This window comes from Oncorhynchus mykiss, chromosome 26, assembly GCF_057628025.1.
Source record: "Oncorhynchus mykiss isolate SJ-2025 chromosome 26, ASM5762802v1, whole genome shotgun sequence".
Taxonomy (NCBI): domain Eukaryota; kingdom Metazoa; phylum Chordata; class Actinopteri; order Salmoniformes; family Salmonidae; genus Oncorhynchus; species Oncorhynchus mykiss.
This window is the reverse complement of record NC_143047.1, coordinates 45,688,420-45,703,531: the sequence shown is the minus strand read 5'-3', so window position 1 is coordinate 45,703,531 and position 15,112 is coordinate 45,688,420. Positions and strand designations below refer to the sequence as shown.

At 47.7% G+C, this 15,112-nt stretch overlaps 1 protein-coding gene across 1 annotated transcript in view; it reads right to left on the bottom strand.

Moving 5' to 3' along the window:
• Window positions 1-13,984, bottom strand: part of LOC110526874 (CD82 antigen) — a 62,997-nt gene extending 49,013 nt beyond the window's left edge. The window contains exon 1 of the mRNA XM_036963846.2: window positions 13,394-13,984. The gene's annotated coding sequence lies outside the window, so the exon portion shown is untranslated. The remainder of the gene's footprint in view (window positions 1-13,393) is intronic.
• Window positions 13,985-15,112: the final 1,128 nt, after the last annotated feature.

Genomic DNA, 15,112 nt, shown 5'->3' with positions numbered 1-15,112 from the left:
GAAAATTAAAAACTCATCAGGCTGCTGTGGTTCGTGGGTCTGAAAACCCACATCCATTTTTTTTTTGTTTTCATGATATTCCAAATGCCTGTAAAATCGCAAGAATCTAGTTTTGTGTTGTTCATGTTTCTGAGCGTTTAGGTGCTGGTTCTCATGTTGTCTTTTTGGTCTCGTCTCCTTTGTTTCTCTGTGCATCTTCCCATTTACACCAGAGATCTGGAAATAAATGACGAGATGCTCATGTCTCCGCCCGAACAATGGGAATTGCTGTCCCAAAGGCAGAAAGGCAGGCGACAAGCTTAGGTCCAAAACAAGCCCATATAAATGCATTGGGGTGACTGTGGACAGATTTTGGAGTAAAACCTCTTGCTTCGCCTCTTCCTCTATGATTTACACACAACCCCTCCCCTCACCCCAAGCCCCTCCCCTCACACCAAGCCCCTCCCCTCACACCAAGCCCCTCCCCTCACACCAAGCCCCTATTAGATTATTGTTGTCTGTTTGAAATACAGTGTATTTGACCTTTCATTGTACAACGCTTATTTAGAGAAAACATATAAATAAAATACCTAGATGTGGTGAATTGCCCAGAAGTTAAAAATAAATCAAAACAAAAACATTGAGATATGATTTTTTTAGGCCATATCATATCACCCAGCCCTAATTCTACTCATTTTGCCATGGAAGAGAGAGAATAATTAACAGTTTTTACAGCTCATTCCCTACAATTCTACTAATTTTGTCACGGGCTGGAGGCAAACGTTTTGCAGTTTTTAAATATGATAACTGATGATCAATGGACTCCACCCCAGTCGGTAGTTAAACCATGCTCGCGACACGTTTAGACTAACGCTCACTACCCACGTTTAGACTAACGCTCACTACCCACGTTTAGACTAACGCTCACTACCCACGTTTAGACTAACGCTCACTACCCACGTTTAGACTAACGCTCACTACCCACGTTTAGACTAACGCTCACTACCCACGTTTAGACTAACGCTCACTACCCACGTTTAGACTAACGCTCACTACACGTTTAGACTAACGCTCACTACACGTTTAGACTAACGCTCACTACACGTTTAGACTAACGCTCACTACACGTTTAGACCAACGCTCACTACACGTTTAGACTAACGCTCACTACACGTTTAGACTAACGCTCACTACACGTTTAGACTAACGCTCACTACACGTTTAGACTAACGCTCACTACACGTTTAGACTAACGCTCACTACACGTTTAGACCAATGCTCACTACACGTTTAGACCAACGCTCACTACACGTTTAGACCAACGCTCACTACACGTTTAGACCAATGCTCACTACACGTTTAGACCAATGCTCACTACACGTTTAGACCGATGCTCACTACACGTTTAGACCGATGCTCACTACACGTTTAGACTAATGCTCACTACACGTTTAGATAGATGGCCCCTAGAATAATTCCCCCCCCCCCAAAAAAAAAAAAAAAATGGCTGACTGCTGATGCAAAACCAATCATCTAAAATGTCACGTTGTGTATTCTATTATTCTAAATGTCAACAGTAAGTTGAGACCCCGACTGAGTTCACCTCCGCGGGCCTACAGTTGCCCATCCCTGATTTAGACATAGTGTGTTTAAGGGAATAAGAATCTGCTTTTGTTTACAGTATGTGTGTGTGTGTCAAGACACGATACTTACTGCTGTGCCACTGGACTCCTCTTCAAAATGTTAGTCTCTTTCCCCCCCCCCGGTAACATAGAAACTTAAAACTAGGAGGAAGTAAGGACATTCTATGAGATACTGTATCTGGAGCGCCTACAGAGAGATAATGAAAGAATGTGCTTCTGTTTGTGTGTTAAAAAGGTGAAATGTACAAAGATACGATAACTTCTGACATTAGCTGTTCCGTCTGCAGGGTGACATTAGCTGTTCCGTCTGCAGGGTGACATTAGTTGTTCTGTCTGCAGGGTGACATTAGCTGTTCTGTCTGCAGGGTGACATTAGTTGTTCTGTCTGCAGGGTGACATTAGCGTTCATTCTGACACACACGATCCCGTGCACAACTTAGACACCGACTCCTTTCACACCCCTGAGCTGGTTAGAGCCGTGCAGGACAAGACAATTTAGTTTCTGGAATGGCTATATACAGTCGAAGTCGGACGTTTACATACACTCTGTCTGTCTGTCTGGAGTCACTCTGTCTGTCTGGAGTCACACTGTCTGGAGTCACTCTGTCTGGAGTCACTCTGTCTGGAGTCACTCTGTCTGGAGTCACTCTGTCTGGAGTCACTCTGTCTGGAGTCACTCTGTCTGGAGTCACTCTGTCATGTTTGGCTATATATTTGTTAGATGTGTGTATACAGTTGAAGTCGGAAGTTTACATACACCTTAGCCAAATAAATTTTAAACCCAGTTTTTCACAATTCCTGACATTTAATCCTAGTAAACATTCCCTGTCTTAGATCAGTTAGGATCACTACTTTATTTTAAGAATGTGAAATGTCAGAATAATAGTAGAGAGAATGAATTACTTCAGCATGTATTTCTTTCATCACATTCCCAGTGGGTCAGAAGTTTACATAAACTCAATTAGTATTTGGTAGCATTGCCTTTAAATTGGGTCAAACGTTTCAGGTAGCCTTCTACAAGCTTCCCACAATAAATTGGGTGAATTTTGGCCCATTACACCAGCTCTGTCAGGAGGAACGGAGTCAGGTTTGTAGGCCTCCTTGCTCGCACACGCTTTTTCAGTTCTGCCCACTAATTTTCTATGGGATTGAGGTCAGGGCTTTGTGATGGCCACTCCAATACCTTGACTTTGTTGTCCTTAAGCCATTTTGACACAACTTTGGAAGTATGCTTGTGGTCATTGTCCATTTGGAAGACCCATTTGCAACCAAGCTTTAACTTCCTGACTGATGTCTTGCGATGTTGCTTCAATAATTCCACTTAATTTTCCTCCCTCATGATGCCATTCATTTTGTGAAGTGCACCAGTCCCTCCTGCAGCAAAGCACCCCCACAACATGAAGCAGTGGCTTCTTCCTTGCTTAGCGACCTTTCAGGTTATGTCGATATAGGACTCGTTTTACTATGGCTATAGATACTTTTGTACCGGTTTCCCCCAGCATCTTCACATCTTCACTTGCTGTTGTTCTGGCAATTATTTTGCACCAAAGTAGGTTAATCTGTAGGTGACAGAACGTGTCTCCTTCCTGAGCGGTATGACGGCTGCGTGGTCCCATTGTGTTTATACTTGCATACTATTGTTTGTACAGATGAACATGGTACCTTAAGGCATTTGAAAATTGCTCCCAAGGATGAACCAGACTTGTGGAGGTCTGCAGTTGTTTTCTGAGGTCTTGGCTGATTTCTTTTGATTTTCCCATGATGTCAAGCAAAGAGGCACTGAGTTTGAATGTAGGCCTTGAAATACATCCACAGGTACACCTCAAATTGACTGAAATGGTGTCAATTAGCCTATCAGAAGCTTCTAAAGCCATGATGTAATTTTCTGGAATTTTCCAAGCTGTTTAAAGGCACAGTCAACTTAGTGTATGTAAACTTCTGAGCCACTGGAATTGTGATACAGTGAATTATAAGTGAAATAATCTGTCTGTAAACAATTGTTGGAAATATTACTTGTGTCATGCACGAAGTAGATGTCCTAACCGACTTGCCAAAACTATAGTTTGTTAACAAGAAATTTGTGGAGTGGTTGAAAAACGAGTTAAATGTGTAAGTGTATGAAATCCTCCGACTTCAACTGTATAAAATGTTGTGTTTATTAGTAGCAAATAAGTAGGCAAAACAAATATGTTTAAATTGGACAAATCAGTGCTGTAGGGTTGTCACTCTTCCAGTATCTTGATACCAGGAAGTAAGAAAGTAAGGAAACAAAGACATGCAGGGGACTTCATTTCAGGAAAAACACTCCTAGTGTTGGAAGGAAAACACTCCTAGTGTTGGAAGGAAAACACTCCTAGTGTTGGAAGGAAGACACTCCTAGTGTTGGAAGGAAGACACTCCTAGTGTTGGAAGAAAAACACTCCTAGTGTTGGAAGAAAAACACTCCTAGTGTTGGAAGAAAAACACTCCTAGTGTTGGAAGAAAAACACTCCGGTCCGGTAGTACGGTCACACTCCGGTCCGGTAGTACGGTCACACTCCGGTCCGGTAGTACGGTCACACTCCGGTCCGGTAGTACGGTCACACTCCGGTCCGGTAGTACGGTCACACTCCGGTCCGGTAGTACGGTCACACTCCGGTCCGGTAGTACGGTCACACTCCGGTCCGGTAGTACGGTCACACTCCGGTCCGGTAGTACGGTCACACTCCGGTCCGGTAGTACGGTCACACTCCGGTCCGGTAGTACGGTCACACTCCGGTCCGGTAGTACGGTCACACTCCGGTCCGGTAGTACGGTCACACTGGGATTGTGACAACCCTTCTTCTCATGTGTCGAGTCAAAGAGGCTGAGTGTGGACATGTTTAACACCAGTCTCATTAGTCACTCCCATCCTACAGGCTGTCATCAAACATCATTCTAATGGCTTGATAATGAAGCTAGAATACAGGCTTCCCCTGTTAGAGGACAAATCACACACACACCCCGTTTTAATGGAGCGGTCGTCCACTTGAACGAGCCTGTTCTCCAAGCAGGGCAAGGTTAAGTTTCATCAGCGTTCAGCTGGTCTAGCCAGTCTCTGGTTAAGACTACACACAAACTGTTCTCCAAACCCACACAGCACGTCCCTTAACACCTGCCCTCCTTAACAAAACCCGTGCACTCACTGGCCCCCCTCTTCTACATCTCTCTCTCACACACACACACACACACACACACACACACACACACACACACACACACACACACACACACACACACACCATAGCCAACATCCTCCAGCAACCATCCTCTAGACAGAGAGACAGACAGGCCAGGACAGGGCCCCGCTTTGAGTTGGCCACCAAAACAAAGGCAGCTTTCAGCCACTCTGATCCCTGAACAAAAGGAGAAACTCAACACGGAGAGGAGAGGAGGAGAGAGGGACCAGCCGTACATTCAAACTGCGTTCCCCCAGATAACACCCTATTCCCTATGTACCGCGCTACTTTGGACCGGGGGCGCATAGGGCTCTGTTCAAAAGTAGTGCACTACATAGGGAATATGGCGTCAGTTGGGACACAGGCCTCTTCACTACAACAGCAGACCGATATGAAAGGATGTCCCTTTCTCACCAGAACAATGGTTAGTTATGACCAAGTGACCAGAGGCTGTTTTTAAAGGGGTTTAAACTATCCCTGCCTGGTTGAGGTATCTGGCCTGGGAGGACCAGAGAAACAAGGGGGTTGAGGTATCTGGCCTGGGAGGACCAGAGAAACAAGGGGGTTGAGGTAACTGGGCTGGGAGGGTCAGAGAAACAAGGGGGTTGAGGTATCTGGCCTGGGAGGACCAGAGAAACAAGGGGGTTGAGGTAACTGGGTTGGGAGGAGTAGAGAAACAAGGGGGTTGAGGTAACTGGGCTGGGAGGGTCAGAGAAACAAGGGGGTTGATGTAACTGGGCTGGGAGGGCCAGAGAAACAAGGGGGTTGATGTAACTGGGCTGGGAGGACCAGAGAAACAAGGGGGTTGAGGTAACTGAGCTGGGAGGACCAGAGAAACAAGGGGGTTGATGTAACTGGGCTGGGAGGACCAGAGAAACAAGGGGGTTGAGGTAACTGAGCTGGGAGGACCAGAGAAACAAGGGGGTTGATTTAACTGGGCTGGGAGGACCAGAGAAACAAGGGGGTTGAGGTAACTGAGCTGGGAGGACCAGAGAAACAAGGGGGTTGATGTAACTGGGCTGGGAGGACCAGAGAAACAAGGGGGTTGAGGTAACTGAGCTGGGAGGACCAGAGAAACAAGGGGGTTGATGTAACTGGGCTGGGAGGACCAGAGAAACAAGGGGGTTGAGGTAACTGAGCTGGGAGGGTCAGAGAAACGAGGGGAGTGTAGGGTGAGGATCAGAAAGGGGGTGAGAGAGGGGGGGTTAGAGGTGTCAACAGTGAGGGGTGCTGCCTGGACTTGTCAGCAGTGTGAGCCCCAACAGTCATGAGCACCCTGGCCATAGGGCTCTGGTTAAAAGTAGTGTAATATATAATGGCACCCGGGCCATAGGGCTCTGGTTAAAAGTAGTGTAATATATAATGGCACCCTGGCCATAGGGCTCTGGTCAAAAGTAGTGTAATATATAATGGCACCCTGGCCATAGGGCTCTGGTTAAAAGTAGTGTAATATATAATGGCACCCTGGCCATAGGGCTCTGGTTAAAAGTAGTGTAATATATAATGGCACCCGGGCCATAGGACTCTGGTTAAAAGTAGTGTAATATATAATGGCACCCTGGCCATAGGGCTCTGGTTAAAAGTAGTGTAATATATAATGGCACCCGGGCCATAGGGCTCTGGTTAAAAGTAGTGTAATATATAATGGCACCCTGGCCATAGGGCTCTGGTTAAAAGTAGTGTAATATATAATGGCACCCTGGCCATAGGGCTCTGGTTAAAAGTAGTGTAATATATAATGGCACCCTGGCCATAGGGCTCTGGTTAAAAGTAGTGTAATATATAATGGCACCCTGGCCATAGGGCTCTGGTTAAAAGTAGTGTAATATATAATGGCACCCTGGCCATAGGGCTCTGGTTAAAAGTAGTGTAATATATAATGGCACCCGGGCCATAGGGCTCTGGTTAAAAGTAGTGTAATATATAATGGCACCCTGGCCATAGGGCTCTGGTTAAAAGTAGTGTAATATATAATGGCACCCGGGCCATAGGGCTCTGGTTAAAAGTAGTGTAATATATAATGGCACCCTGGCCATAGGGCTCTGGTTAAAAGTAGTGTAATATATAATGGCACCCTGGCCATAGGGCTCTGGTTAAAAGTAGTGTAATATATAATGGCACCCGGGCCATAGGGCTCTGGTTAAAAGTAGTGTAATATATAATGGCACCCTGGCCATAGGGCTCTGGTTAAAAGTAGTGTACTATAAAGGGAATAGTGTGCCGTTTAGGTTGTACCCCTGAACTCCACTGATGGTAACAGAACTAGTTTGAATCTCCCAGATAACTTAATTAAAGACTCCTTCTGTGACGTTCCCATGACAACCGACTGGGGGAAAAGGGGGGGGGGGGGGGTGATGGGGAGGGGTGTTTGTCTGAATGAGGGAGGCTCCTGCTGAGAAAGAAGTCTCACGCTTGGCCCCTCCTAAACCCAAACCCCCCCCCCCCCCCCCTCACGGCCCGCCCGCCCCGCCCCCACTGGTAGAGCAGCCGGTGATGGGTGGGCCCGCCCGCCCCGCCCCCACTGGTAGAGCAGCCGGTGATGGGTGGGCCCGCCCGCCCCGCCCCCCCCGGTAGAGCAGCCGGTGATGGGTGGGCCCGCCCGCCCCGCCCCCACTGGTAGAGCAGCCGGTGATGGGTGGGCCCGCCCGCCCCCACTGGTAGAGCAGCCGGTGATGGGTGGGCCCGCCCGCCCCGCCCCCACTGGTAGAGCAGCCGGTGATGGGTGGGCCCGCCCGCCGCGCCCCCACTGGTAGAGCAGCCGGTGATGGGTGGGCCCGCGCGCCCCGCTCCCACTGGTAGAGCAGCCGGTGATGGGTGGGCCCGCCCGCCCCGCCCCCACTGGTAGAGCAGCCGGTGATGGGTGGGCCCGCCCGCCCCGCCCCCACTGGTAGAGCAGCCGGTGATGGGTGGGCCCGCCCGCCCCGCCCCCACTGGTAGAACAGCAGGTGATTGGTGGGCCCGCCCCACTGGTAGAACAGCTGCCCACTGGGAGAGCAGCCTGTGATTGGTGGGCCCGCCCCCACTGGTAGAGCAGCTGGTGATTGGTGGGCTTGATTCATTAACAGTTCATGCAGTCTACCACTAACAAGCCTAGAAAGCAAGTAACCTCAGTCCCAGACTGGAACCTAGAATACATGAACAACATCTCAGCAGATATTACAGGTTCTATGAACAAAGTCTGACACACCACCTACAGCGTCAGTGTGACACACACACACGGAATGCAGGCAAACTGCAATCCCGTTCATAAGAAACTGTTTGAAATGATTTACTGCGTGAGAGTCTAAAACACCACTTAAACTGTCTGTACTCTGAGCTTTTCCATCAGAAAGGACCCATGAGCACCCAGAAGCCTTTATACACAGAGAGGGCACGTCCCCCCCTCACCCCCCCCTAAGATTTGTCCTCGATTCAGCTTCAGCTGAAGCCAGCTTCATAAAATTGCTATCAATCAAGTTAGAGTAGTTATCTTGTCTAACTATCTTAGCTGGGATGCCTGCTGGCAAGCTTGGTAGACTTCAGAGAAAAAGCAAGCTTTAACTAAAATGTAGTGAATAACTCACATTCCTTTCAGTCTTTCACCCAGATTTGAGCAGAGGTGCACAGAAGCATATTTATCTTCTTTAATATAAAATAACCACCAGACAGGAGGATATAGATTAGCTCCAAGAGGTGTGCTTAGATATGCAGAAAAATAGACATTCAAATCCATAAATTATGCATTTCTGTTAATTACAGATCAGGGGCCAATTATGTCATTTTGTTTCCGTAATTCCTGTTAACGGGGGTAAATCCACTTCACGTACTGTAGTTCAATAACCCCCAAAAACAATATATAGATATTTTCTAACTCAAGGCGCCAGGACATAGCTGACAGACAGTTCTATCTTCAGACATCTTTAAATCTTAATTCAGAGCAGATATTTAAAAACAGGGTGTTGGAGAAAATGTTTGAATCTTAATTCAGAGCAGATATTTAAAACAGGGTGTTTGAGAAAATGTTTGAATCTTAATTCAGAGCAGATATTTAAAACAGGGTGTTTGAGAAAATGTTTGAATCTTAATTCAGAGCAGATATTTAAAAACAGGGTGTTTGAGGGAACGTTATCATGAAACCCAGAGGGAGATTTGACTGTAATTCTGTTACCAAAGTCTACCTCAGCACAGTTCTTCCACTAAGTTAGTTTTTGCTACATTTACCAGCGACAACTTGTTCAACGTAGTCCTTGTGCAGAGACTTGTGTATGGTTTGATAAACTTTCAAATAAAGTTTGTGTTTGGCATATATTTTAAAGTTTTAAAAAAGTCTAAGCGTAATTTGGTTAGCGTGGAATTGCCCACTCGTAGTACAACGATCCCCTTCAACACACAATTCACAATCAACTTAACTTGATAGCTAACTAAAAAAAGACACATTAATTTATATTTATTCTGGGTATGTGAACAGATCTTAAGGGTTGGGCCAGTAACATCTATGTTGGCCACATCTTTCCTTCCATCTCTAAAACACAGAGGGGAAAAACCCCACAAAGTCCAGCGAGGTGATCAGATCAACAACTCTGAAGTAAAAGTGAAAGAAAGTCTCTCACAGCCAGTCATCTCTGGCATCGATGAGAGAGGCATGTCCACACTGGGAGGCAGGAGGGGGCAAGGCATGTCCACACTGGGGGGGCAGGAGGGCAGGAGGGGGCAAGGCATGTCCACACTGGGGGGGCAGGAGGGCTGCGGGGGGGGGGGGGGCAGGAGGGGGCAAGGCACGTCCACACTGGGAGACTGGCCAACTGATGTCATCGGTGTACTCAGCACCCACCCACTAATGTGATACCAATCACACACACACAGCTAGCTCTGCCCACCAGTCTCACACACACACAGCTAGCTCTGCCCACCAGTCACACACATCTAGCTCTGCCCACCAGTCACACACACACACAGCTAGCTCTACCCACCAGTCACACAGCTAGCTCTGCCCACAAGTCACACACAGCTAGCTCTGCCCACAAGTCACACATAGCTAGCTCTGCCCACAAGTCACACATAGCTAGCTCTGCCCACAAGTCTCACACACACACAGCTAGCTCTGCCCACCAGTCACACACATCTAGCTCTGCCCACCAGTCACACACACACACACACACAGCTAGCTCTGCCCACCAGTCACACACACACACAGCTAGCTCTACCCACCAGTCACACAGCTAGCTCTGCCCACCAGTCACACACAGCTAGCTCTGTCCACCAGTCACACACAGCTAGCTCTGCCCACCAGTCACACACAGCTAGCTCAGCCCACCAGTCACACACACACACAGCTAGCTCTACCCACCAGTCACACAGCTAGCTCTGTCCACCAGTCACACACAGCTAGCTCTGTCCACCAGTCACACACAGCTAGCTCTGTCCACCAGTCACACACAGCTAGCTCTGTCCACCAGTCACACACAGCTAGCTCTGTCCACCAGTCACACACAGCTAGCTCTGTCCACCAGTCACACACAGCTAGCTCTGTCCACCAGTCACACAGAGCTAGCTCTGTCCACCAGTCACACAGAGCTAGCTCTGCCCACCAGTCACACACAGCTAGCTCTGCCCACCAATCACACACAGCTAGCTCTGCCCACCAGTCTCACACACACACAGCTAGCTCTGCCCACCAGTCTCACACACACACAGCTAGCTCTGCCCACCAGTCTCACACACACACAGCTAGCTCTGCCCACCAGTCTCACACACACACACATCTAGCTCTGCCCACCAGTCTCACACACACACATCTAGCTCTACCCACCAGTCTCACACACACACATCTAGCTCTGCCCACCAGTCACACACATCTAGCTCTGCCCACTAGTCACACACACACACAGCTAGCTCTGCCCACCAGTCACACACACACACAGCTAGCTCTGCCCACCAGTCACACACAGCTAGCTCTGCCCACCAGTCACACACAGCTAGCTCTGCCCACCAGTCACACACAGCTAGCTCTGCCCACCAGTCACACACAGCTAGCTCTGCCCACCAGTCACACAGCTAGCTCTGCCCACCAGTCACACACAGCTAGCTCTGCCCACCAGTCACACACAGCTAGCTCTGCCCACCAGTCACACACAGCTAGCTCTGCCCACCAGTCACACACAGCTAGCTCTGCCCACCAGTCACACACAGCTAGCTCTGTCCACCAGTCACACACAGCTAGCTCTGCCCACCAGTCTCACACAGCTAGCTCTGCCCACCAGTCTCACACAGCTAGCTCTGCCAACCAGTCACACACACACACACACACACACAGCTAGCTCTGCCCACCAGTCACACACACACAGCTAGCTCTGCCCACCAGTCACACACACACAGCTAGCTCTGCCCACCAGTCACACACACACACACACACACACACACACACACACACACACACAGCTAGCTCTGCCCACCAGTCACCCACACACACACACAGCTAGCTCTGCCAACCAGTCACACACACACAGCTAGCTCTGTCCACCAGTCTCACACACACACACACAGCTAGCTCTGCCCACCAATCACACATATGATATGAAACAAGACTGATAGTCTGTTATAGAGAGGAGATATGAAACAAGACTGATAGTATGTTATAGAGAGGAGATATGAAACAAGACTGATAGTATGTTATAGAGAGGAGATATGAAACAAGACTGACAGTCTGTTATAGAGAGGAGGAGATATGAAACAAGACGGATAGTCTGTTATAGAGAGGAGGAGATATGAAACAAGACTGATGGTCTGATACAGAGAGGAGATATGAAACAAGACTGATAGTCTGTTATAGAGAGGAGATATGAAACAAGACTGATAGTCTGTTATAGAGAGGAGGAGATATGAAACAAGACTGATAGTATGTTATAGAGAGGAGATATGAAACAAGACTGATAGTATGTTATAGAGAGGAGATATGAAACAAGACCGACAGTCTGTTATGTTGACAGTTACATACAGTGCTACTAGTATGTAGGTTGAGTGCTGTGTGTCTGTATCTGTGTGTGTTAGAACAGCTACTGTAAACACACACACTAGTCTGATGCTGTCCTAAAGGTCTCCTCTGCTTCCCCCTGACCTGCTACTAAGTTGAGTCCCGAATGGCAAACTATCCTGTATATAGCACCCTACAGGGCCTGGTCAACAGTAGTGTACTATGTAGGGAATAGGTAGTACTAGTAGTGTACTATGTAGGGAATAGGATGCCATATGAGACACAGGAAAAAAAAAACTCTCCAGCAGGGAGATGGTTTTGAACACACAGTCTCTGCTTTAGCCATCACTGGTCTGGTAGAAACACGTTCCTAAACAACCTCTGTTCTGGGGCCCGTGTTCAAAACAGGAGCGCTGATCTAGGATCAGGAGCCCTCTCTCTCTCTGTCCATGTAATATTATCCATTACAACGATAAGACCAAACAGATGTGAGATCAGCCTTGAGATAATATAATATACATGGCTCCCTGCCCAAAACGGTGAACGCTGCGTGGAGAAGTACTTGGCAGCATGTTCCACGTGTCGGAAGTATCATCTACACTATAGAACGTGTGGAGGTCAGTGGCTGGAAGGACTCCACACTGTTCAACCCTCCGTTTTAGTTTGAACGTTCAGACACAATATCAAAGACAACAGGAAGGAATGGAACTCATACCAACGTGGGAGAACATTCTAGACCAGCTAATGGAAGAAGAAAAACCAGAACAGATGCGTTATTTTTTTTTCCATAACAATAAAGATAAACCCTGAAGTCTGTCAGAGACGGAAAAAGGCATGTTTCAGACTTCCATATTCAATTTCACAATTTAAAAAAAAAAACACCTCTCAAATATATATATATATATAACACTACAAGAGACGTTGCAATGTTGAACAACAAAGTGTGTATATTTTGTATATATTTTGTATCATGATGCATCAACAATGATTCAGTATATAACTTCACTACAGATGTATCCACATCATCAGGAGAACAGACGTTATGGTTAGAAAGTTCCAATGCCTGGGATACGACTGGTCTCAATTACAGACGTTATGGTTAGAAAGTTCCAATGCCTGGGATACGACTGGTCTCAATTACAGACGTTAGTGTTAGAAAGTTCCAATGCCTGGGATACGACTGGTCTCAATTACAGACGTCAGTGTTAGAAAGTTCCAATGCCTGGGATACGACTGGTCTCAATTACAGACGTTAGTGTTAGAAAGTTCCAATGCCTGGGATACGACTGGTCTCAATTACAGACGTTAGTGCTGGAGTCCTGGTGTTCAACCAACAGTTCCACATACGCACGCCACATCAGCAGTAACTGATGAAAACACAGGACCATTGCTTTAACCTTTCCAACGTTTATATCCCCCCCGAATTCTGTTTAAATTCATCATTCTACATACACTCCCATTCCACTTTTCTCTTCCAAAGGGCTCATCAAAATGTCAAGCGTGTCACCCCCAAAAACAATTGCGCTTCTATCCAAGGAAAAACGTAGGCTAACCATTTGCAAAAAAAACTACAAATCATATTGTGTAATACCAATGCGCAAAGTTTGCCTGGTATAATTACTTACGGTTTGGCGTAAAGTTTGTAGGGGGGGAATAAAAGTTGGTGCAACGGAGTGGTCGGTCTCCTTGTCCTGTTGTGTGTGAGCTGTCTCTGTCTGTTGGACTTTGGACTGATAATAACAAAGCCAAGAGTGATCAACACGACGCGGAGCGGAGCGCGGACGGGACCGAGAAGAGTGGAGATCCTAGCTCTAGTGCCGGGCGTTACGTAACCAGCTGTTAACTTTTAGAAAGGCTCAGCGTCAGCAACAAGCATGTTAGTGTAACGGCTCGGAACAGAGCGAGGGAATCCTCTGCAGTCTCCCACCATTTTAGCGAGCCTGCGCGCAATGCCCTTCTTTAACCCCTAAATCCCCGTGACGCTCGAGCGTAATTATCATGTCTGTATAGAACAAACATCAGATGCATTGATTGGGTAGGCCTACAGACTGAAATTGTATTTCTTTCGTATAGCATTGCACGTCGACCTACATTGAGGTATAATAAATCGACGCGGATGATGAGGTGAAGAGACGTTTGACTTTATAGATGGGTTTTATTGCAGGTTGGAAGTAGGTTGATGCTGTCGGTAGGGGCTATACTGTCATGAAACCATTAAGCTGTGGCCCCAAAGCTGCAGCTACTAATAGCAACAATACCCCGTGGCGCAGAGTCTATTCCGACCATCTCATTGGACAGATAAAGGCAGAGCCCCCTTGATCGGCAGGTAGCCTAGTGATTAGAGCTTTGGACTAGTGAAAGGTTGCAAGATCGAATCCCCAGAGCTGACATGGTAAAAATCTGTCGTTCTGCCCCTGAACAAGGCAGTTAACCCACTGTTCCCCTGAACAAGGCAGTTAACCCACTGTTCCCCTGAACAAGGCAGTTAACCCACTGCTCCCCTGAACAAGGCAGTTAACCCACTGCTCCCCTGAACAAGGCAGTTAACCCACTGCTCCCCTGAACAAGGCAGTTAACCCACTGCTCCCCTGAACAAGGCAGTTAACCCACTGCTCCCCTGAACAAGGCAGTTAACCCACTGCTCCCCTGAACAAGGCAGTTAACCCACTGCTCCCCTGAACAAGGCAGTTAACCCACTGTTCCCCTGAACAAGGCAGTTAACCCACTGCTCCCCTGAACAAGGCAGTTAACCCACTGTTCCCCTGAACAAGGCAGTTAACCCACTGCTCCCCTGAACAAGGCAGTTAACCCACTGCTCCCCTGAACAAGGCAGTTAACCCACTGTTCCCCTGAACAAGGCAGTTAACCCACTGTTCCCCTGAACAAGGCAGTTAACCCACTGTTCCCCTGAACAAGGCAGTTAACCCACTGTTCCCCTGAACAAGGCAGTTAACCCACTGTTCCCCTGAACAAGGCAGTTAACCCACTGTTCCCCTGAACAAGGCAGTTAACACACTGTTCCCCTGAACAAGGCAGTTAACCCACTGCTCCCCTGAACAAGGCAGTTAACCCACTGTTCCCTGAACAAGGCAGTTAACCCACTGTTCCCTGAACAAGGCAGTTAACCCACTGTTCCCTGAACAAGGCAGTTAGCCCACTGCTCCCCTGAACAAGGCAGTTAACCCACTGTTCCCCTGAACAAGGCAGTTAACCCACTGTTCCCCTGAACAAGGCAGTTAACCCACTGTTCCCCTGAACAAGGCAGTTAACCCACTGCTCCCCTGAACAAGGCAGTTAACCCACTGTTCCCCTGAACAAGGCAGTTAACCCACTGTTCCCCTGAA